Source organism: Oncorhynchus mykiss, chromosome 1 (genome assembly GCF_057628025.1).
Source record: "Oncorhynchus mykiss isolate SJ-2025 chromosome 1, ASM5762802v1, whole genome shotgun sequence".
Classification (NCBI taxonomy): Eukaryota; Metazoa; Chordata; class Actinopteri; order Salmoniformes; family Salmonidae; genus Oncorhynchus; species Oncorhynchus mykiss.
Window position 1 is genome coordinate 62,370,401 of NC_143022.1, and position 14,921 is coordinate 62,385,321.

At 43.9% G+C, this 14,921-nt stretch overlaps 1 protein-coding gene across 8 annotated transcripts in view; it reads right to left on the reverse strand.

Annotated features, from left to right (window-relative positions):
• Positions 1-717, reverse strand: part of klc1b (kinesin light chain 1b) — a 55,528-nt gene extending 54,811 nt beyond the window's left edge. For 4 of the 8 annotated variants that reach the window (XM_036980946.2, XM_021606083.3, XM_021606128.3 and 1 more), the window contains exon 1: positions 325-717. The gene's annotated coding sequence lies outside the window, so the exon portion shown is untranslated. The remainder of the gene's footprint in view (positions 1-324) is intronic. The other 4 variants (XM_090235541.1, XM_090235582.1, XM_090235554.1 and 1 more) reach the window with 2 other exon arrangements.
• Between the last annotated feature and the right edge of the window lie 14,204 nt (positions 718-14,921).

Sequence of the window (14,921 nt, forward strand, 5' to 3'; positions counted from 1 at the left end):
TATTTGGTTATACCACTTAGCAGCTTATTTTATCCATGAAGATTATAGGTAGCTACTAGAGCATACCTAATGCGTAGAAAATTGATTGCTACAAAAACAATGCGAAATGCTTCACGCCAGTTCAAAGAAAGCTAACGTTATCTAATGAATGTTTGCTAGCATTATCAAGCTAGACAATGGTTTCACCACAACCTATGAGAATAAACTGTAAATCACCAGCAAACCACAATAATTGAGTGACATGACTTATTCTAATAATATACGTTTATGGCAGTCACACGTTGACTTGAAGAAAAATAAAATTAATATCGAACTTGGACTCACCGAGAGCTGAGACTAACAGCTGGACCAGTCCCTTTAAATCCAAAATGTCCTCTAGAAAGCGTATGCTCCCAGCAGGCTTTGCGTAGAGGTAAAATTACGTCATATTTTGTTTTCACCAGTTTGCTGGTCGGTGTATGGGTTATCGTTCTTCTTCTGTATGTTGGCGTTCGCGCACTTTACCCACAGAATACTCATTGTTCGAATACTCATTGTAACCGCACAGACCGTACTATTCGTGACGTAAATTGAGCATGTAGTATGCTTAATGGTAATAGTATGACTGGAGATGGTATGCCAAAAGTTCCCGGATGTCGTACTACATTCGCCAAAATACGAAATATACAAGCAGTGGACACTGTTTCCGTGCCTATAGGGCCCATAATGCAAATGTTCAGAAAATGGGCGTGGCTTCACAAAGTTATCAGATTTGAAGAATATGGCACAAGTCCCACAAGAGGGCATACAAATTCATTGCTTTAAATAAATATTACAACAATTAAGAAAATGTTGAGCAATGTAATAAAGTAATGACTTTTCAAATAAGTTATGCTACACATTAAGTGTACAAACCGTATAGCATATCATAACAGCAGTAGGCACTGTTAGCTAGCTACCTAACGTTAGTTGGCTACAAATACATCGAACTTGCCAGTATATTAACTATATGCTATCTAATAGACTGCTGCGCCACTAAGGAACTGTAACTCAGTGCAAGAGGCATCACTACAGTCCTGGTTCGAATCCAGACTGTATCACATCCGGCCGTGACTGGTAGTCCCATTAGGTGTAGGCCGTCATTGTAAATAAGAATTTGTTCTTAACTGACTTGCCCGGTTAAATAAAATATCCAATGTTTATTGACTTGATTATTCACGTCATTCTTAGCTAAGAGCTAAAGTTGTTGTGCGTTCTCAATGGACATAAATTCTCTCTTAGCTATCTACTCCGATTTCAGAGCACTCTCTTATTAGTGTGCCGAGCGCAGAATAACTGATGAATTTACTAACGCTCAACACCTGCTGAGCATTCAACACCATAGTGCCCTCAAAGCCCATCAATAAGCTAAGGACCCTGGGACTAAACACCCTCTGCAACTGGATCCTGGACTTCCTGACGGGCCGGCCCCAGGTGGTAAGGATAGGGAACAACACACCCACCACGCTGATCCTCAACACAGGGGCCCCTCAGGGGTGCGTGCTCAGTCCCCTCCTGTACTCCCTGTTCACTCATAACTGTACGGCAGACACGACTCCAACACCATCATTAAGTTTGCAGATGACACAACAGTGGTAGGCCTGATCACTGATTACAATGACGATACAGCCTTTAGGAAGGAGGTCAGAGACCTGGCCGTGTGGTGCAAGGACAAAAACCTCTCCCTCAACGTGATCAAGACAAAGGAGATGATTGTGGACTACAGGAAAAGGAGGACTGAGCATGCCTCCATTCTCATCGACGGGGCTGTAGTGGAGTAGGTTGAGAGTGCTGTTGTGTCCACATCACCAACAAACTAACATGGTCCAAGCAAACCAAGACAGTCGTGAAGAGGGCACGACAAAACCTTTTCCCCCCAGGAGACTGAAAATATTTGGCATGGGTCCTCAGATTTTCAAAAGGTTCTACAGCTGCACCATCGAGAGCATTGGTTGCATCACTGCCTGGTATGGCAACTGCTCGTCCTCCGACCGCAAGGCAATCCAGAGGGTAGTATGTACGGTCCAGTACATCACTGGGGCCAAACTACCTGCCATCCAGGACCTCTATATCTTTCAGAGGGAGGCCCTAAAATTGTCAAAGACTCCAGCCACCCTAGTCATAGACTGTTCTCTCTGCTACAGCAAAGGCAAGCGGTAACCAGAGCGCCAAGTCTAGGTCCAAGAGGCTGCTAAACAGCTTCTACCCCCAAGCCATAAGACTCCTGAACATCTGATGAAATGGCAACCCAGACTATTTGCATTGCCCTCCCTCTTTTACACCGCTGCTACTCTCTTTTCTGTTAAAAATAAATCAGATCTGATCCCTACACAGGCTCAAGGGAGCCTGGGAGGGCACTCTGTCTTCCGACACAAGTCTTCAGATGTATAATCCTTAAGTCTCCCAAACATTTCTGCCACAGCCACAATAATGTCCAGTTTATTTGAGTTCTTTGAGACTGATCGTATCTTCACTAGCTTCACTTGTTTTCTCAACTCTTTAATTTCAACTGCATAGGAGATTCGATTGACCGCTCTAACTTTTGCCACGTCAATATCCTTCACCCTTAGAAGGCACTCCAGAAACTCGGGATCATGATCCTTACCACGATTGCAATACTGTCGTCCTTCTACATATTGTTCTTCAGTATCCTCTGTCTGTCTGCACCCACTTGAAACATGGCCAAATCCTTACTTCTTTTTAACCACAGTGCAGTGGTTTGGCGACAAAAGTTCTTACAGCGTATCTTACATAACCAAGCTTCACATGCGTAGGTAGGTGCAATTTATTAAAACAACAACAGGACCAACAGATTTTCTTATTTTTCTCCATTCACCCAACGGGTAAGACGCTGGGTACCAACCACACCAGGAATTATTTTCAGGTATTCAACCTGAACATCCATCGTCACCCCTGAGATGACTCCTTTGATGAGTGCTCTGCTCTGAAGTTCAAAGCACAATACTTTTGTTGTCAGGATTCTTTTGAGGCTCACTGCAGTCTTCCTCTTGTTCTTCAGAAATACAATTAATCCAAATAAGACCCTCTGAAAGACTCAACCTTTCCCAGCACACACTTCACCATTTTCAACACCTCAAACGGGTCTCCCACATATGCATTCTTACTCAACAAACACATCCCAACAAGGAACGATTCATTATCATTCATACACGTATCCTCCACTTAAATTTTAGACAATTTCCTTTTTGTTCCAGTTTTTGACACTGCAGTTGTCCAGTCAACTTTGCTCGACGGGCTGCTTGATTCGAACTCAGCATCCACTTTAGCCATCTCTCAGGGGGAATTGGTTTGGCCTTACAGTACATTAAGTAATATCAAAGATTTTTTTTAACTAACCCAAGATAGACCACATCCTGTAGTTTCCAATGGGAGACTAGTGCCGAGTGGGCAGGATCAAGTGTGGGGATAGATTTTTCACGTTTATCCTCCTTCTTAGTGCTTTCAAAACAGCTGGGAACTTGGAAAAAAACAAGGTCAAATCATGACGTCAGTGATATTCAGGTCAGAAAGTCGGAGCTCTAGAAAGAGGCCCAAGTTTCCAACTTGGAATTCCAAGTTTTCAGTTGTTATGAGCGCAGCCTCTGCTCAAACCATGTGGTCATTATCAATAAAACATCCCAATACGGTGCAGAGCATTCGATTCGGCTGCAGGGGCAAGGAGAGTAGCTGCATTCTTTTCGTGATCAGTAAATATAATAATAATTACATTTCTATTTCACTTTTCAAAGCATCCGAAAGTGCTTCAAAAGCAAAAAACAAACAAGCAATATATCATGACAGGTGACAGGTCAACCAATAAAGGCCAAATCTTTGAAAGCTGCTTCCTCCAAAGATGGAGAGGGTCGAGTACGAGGAGAACTCCTGCCGAGAAAATGTCAGAAGTGGATGTTATGTTTGAATCAGATGGCGTGTCGAGTGGACATGAGAGTGAGAAGAATTGGATTACAGTGGCGAATGCAGAAGGAAATAAGAGAAGTAAAGTGGTCGTGAAATCTAGTAAATCCAAACCTAGTTCAGATATTTCTTTAGTCGGAGTAAGGGTTTGATCGATGTTGTTACCTGGGAGATCCGATTGAAGACTATTAAAATTCTGGATGTGTTGGATGAGATGTCGTCGATGTGAGTAATGAGAAGTGGGCTTATTAAAATTGTTTGTGTATCTATGGAACAGAAGGAGCGTGCTCTGCATTTCAAGAAGATATCGGATTGAAATGTGTTGTCTGTGGATCAACGAAGCTGGGCGCCTATCAAGGGTGTAATCTCTGGGATGGCACTAGAAGTAAAAGCAAAGGATATACAGTGCCTTCGGTAAAGTATTCAGACCCCTTGACTTTTTCTGCATTTTGTTACGTTAAAGCCTTATTCTAAAATTGATTACATTTTAAAAAAATCCTTAGCAATCTGCACACAATACCCCATAATGACAAAGGTTTTTAGAAATGTTTGCTAATTTATTACAAATAAAAAACAGAAATACCTTTTTTACATAAGTATTCAGACCCTTTGCTATTAGAGTCGAAATTGAGCACAGGCGCATCCTGTTTCCATTGATCATCCATGAGATGTTTCTACAACTTGGTTGGAGTACATCTGTGGTAAATGTAATTGATTGGACATTATTTGGAAAGGCACACACCTGTCTATATAAGGTTGACTGTGCATGTCAGAGCAAAAACCAAGCCATGAGGTCAAAGGAATTGTCCGTAGAGCTCAGAGACAGTGTTGTGTTGAGGCACAGATCTGGGGAAAGGTAGCAAAACATTTGCAGTACTGAAGGTCCCCAAGAACACAGTGGCCTCATTCATTCTTAAATGGAATAATTTAAGAATGAATCAGGGGAGAAGGGTCTTGGTCAGGGAGGTGACCAAGAACCCGATGGTCACTCTGACAGAGCTCTGGAGTTCCTCTGTGGAGATAGGAGAACTTTGCAGAAGGACAACCATCTCTGCAGCACTCCGCCAATCAGGCCTTTATGGTAGAGTGACCAGACAGAAGCCACTCCTCAGTAAAAAGCACATGACAGCCCACTTTGAGTTTGCCAAAAGGCACCTAAAGACTCTCAGTCCATGAGAAACAAAATTCTCTGGTCTGATGAAACCGAAATGGAACTCTTTGGCCTCAATGCCAAGCGTCACGTCTGGAAGAATCCTGGCACCATCCCTACGGTGAAGCATGGTGGTGACAGCATAATGCTGTGGGAATGTTTTTCAGAGGTAGGGACTGGGAGACTAGTCTGGGTCGAGGGAAAGATGAACAGAGCAAAGTACAGAGATAAAAACCTGCTCCAGAGCACTCAGGCCCTCAGACTGGGGTGAAGGTTCACCTTCCAACAGGACAACGACCCTAAGCACACAGACAAGACAAAGCAGGAGTGGCTTCGAGACGCAACGCTCCCCATCCAACCTGACAGAGCTTGAAAGGATCTGCAGAGAAGAATGGGAGAAACACCCCGAATACAGGTGTGCCAAGCTTGTAACGTCATTCCCAAGAAGACTCCAGGCTGTAATCGCTGTCAACTCAAGGCTGTAATCGCTGTCAAAGGTGCTTCAACAAAGTACTGAGTAAAGGGTCTGAATACTTATGTAAATGTGATATCAGTTTTTTATTTTTAGTGAATAAGCAAAACATTCTGAACCTGTTTAGCTTTGTCATTATGGGGTATTGTGTGTAGATTGATGAGGGGAAAAAACAATTTAATACATTTTAGAATAAGGCTGTAACGTAACAAAATGTGGAAAAAGTCAATGGGTCATAAAAATATCCGAAGTCACTCTATGTGAAGAATTGGATCAAGTGGTTGGTGCACACCGACTGACCCACATGGTGGATGGAGTGAGGAATGCCAATCCATCCATTCTATTGTTTTTTATGAAGAGTCTCAAGTTTATGTAAACGGGAGGGGTATCGTATGCCAGCTGAGCTTAAATGCTATAATTGTGGTAGTGAACATGCACCCAAATTTCTGAAGTGTCCGGTTAGGGTAAAGGAGACAGAGGTGGTACGAATAAGGACTGTCCAGCATGTCTCCTATGTGGAGGTCTGAGAAGAGTGGAAGAAAGGAGTGAAATTGAATAAATAATGTTAGTAGGAGTAGAGACACCAGACAATATTCCTTGTCAACAGAGGGATCCTGACAGTCAGAAAGATATCAGTTTGTCTGCTTGTCCTCTGACAAATCAACTGTAAATTTCGGTGTTCCTCAAGGTTCCGTTTTAGGACCACTAATGTTTTCACTACATATTTTACCTCTTGGGGATGTCATTCGAAAACATAATGTTAACTTTCTCTGCTATGCGGATGACACACAGCTGTACATTTCAATGAAACCCTCGCGAGAAGCCTGTGTTTCAGACATAAGGAAGTGGATGGCTGCAAACTTTCTATAAGATCTAAACCAGGCCAGAACTTGTCCGTGTAGACCAATTTGGGTTTCCAATCTCTCCAAAATAATGTGGTGATCGATGGTATCAAAAGCAGCACTAAGGTCTAGGATTAGGAGGACAGATGCAGAGCCTTGGTCTGATGCCATTAAAAGGTAATTTACCACCTTCACAAGTGCAGTCTCAGTGCTATGATGGGGTCTAAAACCAGACTGAAGCATTTCGTATACATTGTTTGTCTTCAGGAAGGCAGTGAGTTGCTGCGCAACAGCTTTTTCTAAAAATGTTGAGAGGAATGGAAGATTCGATATTGGCCGATATTTTTTCATATTTTCTGGGTCAAGCTTTTTCAAGAAAGGCTTTATTACTGCCACTTTTAGTGAATTTGGTACACATCCTGTGGATAGAGAGACGTTTATTATGTTCAACATAGGAGGGCCAAGCACAGGAAGCAGCTCTGTTAGTAGTTTAGTTGGAATAGGGTCCAGTATGCAGCTTGAAGGTTTAGAGGCCATGATTATTTTCATCATTGTGTCAAGAGATATAGTACTAAAACACGTGAGTGTCTCTCTTGATCCTAGGTCTTGGCAGAGTTGTGCAGACTCAGGACAACTGAGCTTTGAAGGAATACGCAGATTTAAAGAGGAGTCCGTAATTTGCTTTCTATTAATCATGATCTTTTCCTCAAAATAAGTTAATGAATTTATTACTGCTGACGTGAAAGCCATCCTCACTTGGGGAATGCTGTTTTTAGTTAGCTTTGCGACAGTATCAAAAATACATTTTGGATTGTTCTTATTTTCCTCAATTAAGTTGGAAAAATAGGATGATTGAGCAGCAGTAAGAAACTATTCGATACTGCACGGTACTGTCCTTCCAAGCTAGTCGGAAGACTTCCAGTTTGGAAGAAACTAACCCAGGGGACACCTGCCACCGGCGCGACTGTGAACCGCGTCGGACTGTCCTCAGTGCGCACCCGACCGCGTTGCGTCGCCAGGGCGGGGATCGGCTCACGTAAACTGGCGCCAGGGGTCAGCGGCGATGTCGGCAACCCACTCTGGTGGAGGTCCGTAGCGGTCCTGACTTGCAAATCGGTCGTCCGACCTGGGTATAGGGGTGAAAGACTAATCGAACCATCTAGTAGCTGGTTCCCTCCGAATATCTGGCGCTCGAAGTCTCGCAGTTTTATCTGGAAAAGCGAATGATTAGAGGTCTTGAGGCCGAAACTATCTCCACCTATTCTCAAACTTTAAATGGGTAAGAATCCCAGTGGGCCACTTTTGGTAAGCAGAACTGGCGCTGTGGGATGAACCGAATGCCGGATTAAGGCGCCTGATGCCGATGCTCATAAGACCCCAGAAAAGGTGTTGGTCAATATAGACAGCAGGATTGGGGCCTTGGAAGTCGGAATCCATTAAGGAGTGTGTAACAACTCACCTGCCGAATCATCTAGCCCAGAAAATGGATGGCGCTGGATCGTCGGGCCCATACCTGGCCGTCGCCGGCCACGGGAGCCTCGAGGGCTATGTCAGGACGAGTAGGAGGGCCGCCGCGGTGAGCAAGGAAGCCTAGGGCCCGGGTGGAGGGCCCGGGTGGAGCCGCCGCGGGTGCAGATCTTGGTGGTAGCAAATATTCAAACGAGAACTTTGAAGGCCGAAGTGGAGAAGGGTTCCATGTGAACAGCAGTTGAACATGGGTCAGTCAATCCTAAGAGATGGGCGGACGCCGTTCGGAAGGGAGTGATGGCCTCCGTCGCCCCCGGCCGTTCGAAAGGGAGTCGGGTTCAGATCACTGAATCCGCCGCGAGGTGTCAAGTGCGGTAAAACGACCGATCCCGGAGAAGCTGGCGGGAGCCCCGGGTGGAGTTCTCTTTTCTTTGTGAAGGACAGGGCGCCCTTGAATGGGTTCGCCCCGAGAGAGGGGCCCAAGCCCCGGAAAGCATCACAGTTCCGGCGGCGTATGGTGAGCTTTCGCTGGCCCTTGAAAATCCGGGGAGAGGCTGTAAATCTCCCGCCGGGCCGTACCCATATCCACAGCAGGTCTCCAAAGTGAACAGCCTCTGGCATGTTAGAACAATTTATGGAAACGAATTTGAAACTTATTTTCTGACACTTTTTGAAAATCTTTTTTTAGGCCCCATGCCGCTAGTTTGTCATGATGGAGACATCGTTTCTGGCTTAGGAATCTGAAATGTATTTTTCTGCACTTTTTCGTGAACATGGCAGAAAATATATTTTTTAGTACCTATACGGCATAACGGTGGTTTCTCAATGAAGGGAGACACCGTTTCTGGGTCACGAATTTCAAAAACATAATTCTGCACTTTTTTGTGAACATGGCAGAAATGATTTTTCTTGTACCTACACAGCATAAGGGACGCTGGCATTACCTGTATGATTGATGAGGATCTCCATATTGCAAATGTGCGGTCCCTTACTAGACGTCTGCAAAGTGTAATTTCTTCAGTGTTGTCACATGAAAAGATATACTCAAATATTTACAAAAATGTGAGGGGTGTACTCACTTTTGTGATATATATATATATATATATATATATATATATATATATATATATATATATATATATATATATATATATATATATATATATATATATATATATATATATATACAGTGCCTTGCGAAAGTATTCGGCCCCCTTGAACTTTTGTGAAGAATCAACAACAAGTGGGACACAATCATGAAGTGGAACGACATTTATTGGATATTTCAAACTTTTTTAACAAATCAAAAACTGAAAAATTGGGCGTGCAAAATTATTCAGCCCCCTTAAGTTAATACTTTGTAGCGCCACCTTTTGCTGCGATTACAGCTGTAAGTCGCTTGGGGTATGTCTCTATCAGTTTTGCACATCGAGAAACTGAATTTTTTTCCCATTCCTCCTTGCAAAACAGCTCGAGCTCAGTGAGGTTGGATGGAGAGCATTTGTGAACAGCAGTTATCAGTTCTTTCCACAGATTCTCGATTGGATTCAGGTCTGGACTTTGACTTGGCCATTCTAACACCTGGATATGTTTATTTTTGAACCATTCCATTGTAGATTTATACAGAAATGACCAGTTTACTGAAGAGTATAGAGTGCAGTGATGTGTCCTACAAGGAACGTTGGTGGCAAATCTGATGGCCGAATGGCAAAGAACATCTAGCCCCTCGAGAGCACCCTTACCTGCCGATCTATAAATTACATCGGCGTAATCTAGCATGGGTAGGATGGTCATCTGAATCAGGGTTTAGTTTGGCAGCCGGGGTGAAAGAGGAGCAATTACGATATAGGAAACCAAGTCTAGATTTAACTTTAGCCTGCAGCTTTGATATGTACTGAGAGAAGGACAGTGTACCGTCTAGCCATACTCCCAAGTACTTGAATGAGATGACTACTTCCACAAATCAAATCAAATTTTATAGTTAGCAGATGTTAATGTGAGTGTAGCGAAATGCTTGTGCTTCTAGTTCCGACCATGCAGTAATATCTAACAAGTAATCTAACAATTTCACAACAACTACCTTTTACACACAAGTGTAAAGGAATGAATAAGACTATGTATATATAAATATATGGATGAGCGATGGCCGAGCGGCATAGGCAAGATGCAGTAGATGGTATAGAGTACAGTATATACATATGAGATGAGTAATGTAGGGTATGTAAACATATAAAGTGGCATTGTTTAAAGTGACTAGTGATACGTTTATTACATCAAATGTTTAATTATTAAAGTGGCTAGAGATTTGAGTTGGCAGCAGCCACTCAATGTTAGTGATGACTGTTTAACAGTCTGATGGCCTTGAGGTAGAAGCTGTTTTTCAGTTTCTCGGTTCCAGTTTTGATGCACTTGTACTGACCTCGCCTTCTGGATGATAAAGGGGTGAACAGGCAGTGGCTCGGGTGGTTGTTGTCCTTGATCTTTTTGGCCTTCCTGTAACATCAGGTGGTGTAGGTGTCCTGGAGGGCAGGTAATTTGCCCCTGGTGATGTGTTGTGCAGACCTCACTACCCTCTGGAGAGCCTTATTGTTGTGGACGGAGCAGTTGCCATACCAGTCGGTGATACAGCCCGACAGGATACTCTCGATTGTGCATCTGTAAAAGTTTTTGAGTGTTTTCGGTGACAAGCCACATTTCTTCAGCCTCCTGAGGTTGAAGAGGCGCTGATGCGCCTTCTTCACCACGCTTTCTGTGTGGGTGGACCATTTCAGTTTGTCCGTGATGTGTACGCCGAGGAACTTAAAACTTTCCGCCTTCTCCACTACTGTCTCGTCAATGTGGATAGGGGGGTGCTCCCTCTGCTGTTTCCTGAAGTCCACGATCATCTCCTTTGTTTTGTTGACATTGAGTTAGAGGTTATTTTCCTGACACCACACTCCGAGGGCCCTCACCTCCTCCCTGTAGGCCGTCTCGTCGTTGTTGGTAATCAAGCCTACCACTGTAGTGTCATCTGCAAACTTGATGATTGAGTTGGAGGCGTGCATGGCCACACAGTCATGGGTGAACAGGGAGTACAGGAGAGGGCTGAGAACACAACCTTGTGGGGCCCAGTGTTGAGGATCAGCGGGGTTGAGATGTGGTTTCCTACCCTCACCACCTGGGGGCGGCCCGTCAGAAAGTCCAGGACCCAGTTGCACAGGGCGGGGTCGAGACCCAGGGTCTCGAGCTTAATGATGGGTTTGGAGGATACTATGGTGTTAAATGCTAATCGATGAACAACATTCTTACATAGGTATATTCCTCTTGTCCATATGGGTTAGGGCAGTGTGCAGTGTGATTGCGATTGCATCGTCTGTGGACCTATTGGGGTGGTAAGCAAACTGGAGTGAGTCTAGGGTGTCAGGTAGGGTGGAGGTGATATGACCCTTGAATAGTCTTTCAAAGCACTTCATGATGACGGAAGAGAGTGCTATGGGGCGAGAGTCATTTATCTCAGTTACCTTAGATTTCTTGGGAACAGGAACAATAGTGGCCCTCTTGAAGCATGTGGGAACAGAAGATTGGGATAGGGATTGATTGAATATGTCCGTAAACACACCAGCCAGCTGGTCTGCGCATGCTCTGAGGACGCAGCTAGGGATGCGATCTGGGCCAGCAGCCTTGCGAAGGGTTAACACGATTAAATGTTTTACTCACGTTGGCCGCGGTGAAGGAGAGCCTGCAGGTTTTGGTAGCGGGCCGTGTCAGTGGCACTGTATTGTCCTCAAAGCTAGCAAAGAAGTTGTTTAATTCGTCTGGGAGCAAGATGTCGGTGTCTGCGACGGGGCTGGTTTTCTTTTTGTAATTCGTGATTGACTGAAGACCCTGCCACATACGTCTTGTGTCTGAGCTGTTGAATTGCGACTCTACTTTGTCTCTATACTTACGCTTAGCTTGTTTGATGGCCTTGCGAAGGGAATAGCTACACTGTTTGTATTCGGTCATGTTTCTGGTCGCCTTGCCATGATTAAAAGCAATGGTTTGCGATTTCAGTATTGCTTGAATGCGGCCATCAGTCCATGGTTTCTGGTTGGGGAAGGTTTTAATAGTCACCGTGGGTACAACATCACCGATGCACTTGCTAATAAACTCGCTCACCGAATCAGCGTATACATCAATATTATTGTCTGAGGCTATCCGGGAACATATCCCAGTCCACGTGATCGAAGCAATCTTGAAGCGTGGAATCTAATTAGTCAGACCAGCGTTGAACAGACCTGAGCACGGGCGTTTCCTGTTTTAGTTTCTGTCTATAGGCTGGGAGCAACAAAATGGAATCCTGGTCAGATTTTCCGAAAGTAATCACACCTGTGGGGAGATGGACATTCTTCTAACCAAACCAAATTACCTTTGTTTCGGAGCTGTTCAGAACCAGGTTAAGGGCAGAAAAAGCTTGTTGGACACAAAATCCGGGGACGGGCCAGCTGAATATAAGACTATCATCTGCATATAAATGGACGAGAGAGCTTCCTACTGCCTGAGCATGTTGTTGGTGTAAATTGAGAAGAGCGTGGGGCATAGGACCGAGCCTTGGGGTAAACCCTCGGTGACAGGCAGTGGCTGAGACAGCAGATGTTCTGACTTTATACATTGCACTCTGAGAGAGATAGTTAGCAAACCAGGCCAAAGACCCCTCAGAGACACCAATACTCCATAGCCGGCCCACAAGAATGGAATGGTCTACCGTATCAAAAGCTTTGGCCACGTCAATAAAAATAGCAGCACACCATTGCTTAGAATCAAGGGCAGTGGTGACATCATTGAGGACCTTTAAGGTTGCAGTGACACATCCATAACCTGAGCAGAAACCAGATTGCATACCAGAGAGAATACTATAGAAATCAAGAAAGCCAGTCAGTTGATTACTGACAAGTTCTTTGACACTTTTGATAAACAGGGCAAAATAGAAATAGGCCTATAACAGTTAGGATGCGGTTGATCTCCCCTTTAACTAAAGGACGAGCCGTGGCTGCCTTCAAAGCAATGGGAACCTCCCCAGCAAGGAGAGACAGGTTAAAAGGTCAGAGATAGGCCTATCGATGCTAGAGGCAGCAACCTTAAAGAAGAAAGGGTCTAAACCAGTGGTCACCAACCTATCGATCGCTATCGACTTGTCGATCTCCAAAGCATTTATAGTCGATCGCCAAACATTTCTGTAAAAAACTCTCAGGCTATTGTTGGTAGGTGCAGCCAATTCAGCTGCCATGCGCGCCGGGTAGGCAAACTGTTGCAATTTCATGTGTTGGAAGGTACAAACTCTGCCTTCCCAGTGGGCCTGGAGAGGAAATCAAGTGCTCTATGCCTCTGCTGGCCAATCAGATTGCTCTCATGACCGAGTCTGCAGTATCGTAGGAGGCAAGAAAGAAAACTTCGGCAAAATTGATACTGTGAGATTTCCTAATGTTTAAACCATGACTAGAGAGAGACTGTCAATGAGTACAGCAAAGAGCTGCTGTTTTTATGACTGAGTTCATGTTTAAGTTCTTAATCAGCACTGTCAACACTGGATGACGGTGTCCCTTTTTGGTCAGTGTCAGTGGAGGAAAGAGAGGGTGGAGGGATGTTGAGAGACGGATCCTCAGTCTGCTGCTCTCTCCCTCTGCTGAGACTGACCATCAGATGCAGGCACCATCAGCCCAGTAAAATCAAAAGCTAATTATTTAAATGTATGCTCACTCGGCTGTGCCTCGCAAGTAATACAACAATAGATCTATTACCGGTGTGATCATATAGCCTACCTCAAATTTTGAAATCTCTCTTTAAAAAAAAAAAAAATTCCTGAACAACAATGCATTGGCAGGTAAATTCAAGCAAAGCCAGTATGCGGTGATAATGTATTGGGCCTGTAGCTTACTGTACAAACCTCATTGCTACAGTACTGTTTTTAATTGGTTAATGTTGCATAGGCTTACATTTTTTTAAGTCATGTTAATAAAGCGGTAGATCTCGGCATGCATTTTGATTCAGAATGTGATCTTGACTCAAAAGGTTGGTGACCACTGGTCTAAACCATCTGAACCATAAGGTTTTGGGGGATTAAGTTTAGGGAGCTCCTTTAGCACCTTGGACTCAGTGACTGCCTGCAGGGAGAAACTTTGTAGCGGGGCAAGGGGAAAAAGAGGGAGAAGCATTGGAATAGTCGTGTTAGAAGGGATGGGAGATGAGGAAATGTTGGACGGGCAAGGAGGCATGGCTGAGTCAAATAGGAACCCTGACTTAATGAAATGGTGATTAAAGAGCTCAGCCATGTGTTTCTTGTCAGTAACAACGACATCATCAACATTAAGGGATATGGGTAGCTGTGAGGAGGAGGGTTTATTCTCCGGGTCTTTAACCATTTTCCAGAACTTCTTGGGATTAGACCCACAGAGAGAACTGCTCCTTAAAGTAACTAGCTTTGGCCTTCCGGATAGCCTGAGTGCACTTATTTCTCATTTGTCTGAACAAGAGCCAGTCTTGAGGTGAAGTAACTCTTCAAGATCACGGTCGAACCAGGGGCTGAATCTGTTTTTAATTCTCATTTTCTTTATGGCGGCGTGTTTGTTAACAATACCACTGAAAATATCAAAAAAGAAGGTCCAAGCAAATTCTACAGTACATTTTACAAATGATAGTTTATGAAGGAAGGATTGCTCATTGAAGTTTTTTTAGCAAGTGACAAATGAGGACAGGTCATTTCACTGAGCAGCCATTACGAACACAGGCTGTAAAACAGTGATTACTAAGGTCATTACAGAAAACACCAGACTGATACCTGTCAGGATTATTTGTGAGAATAACATTGATGAGATTAGCTTTTTTTGCACACCTGGATTGTACAATATTTTCCAATTATTATTTTCAAAATTCTTCAAGCTCTGTCAAATTGGTTGTTGAACATTGCTAGACAACCATTTTCAAGTCATGACATTTTCAAGCAGATTTAAATCAAAACTGTAACTCAGGAACATTCACTGTTTTCTTGCTAAGCAACTGTGTAGTTTTGGTTTTGTGTTTTATGTTATTGTCCTGCTGAAAG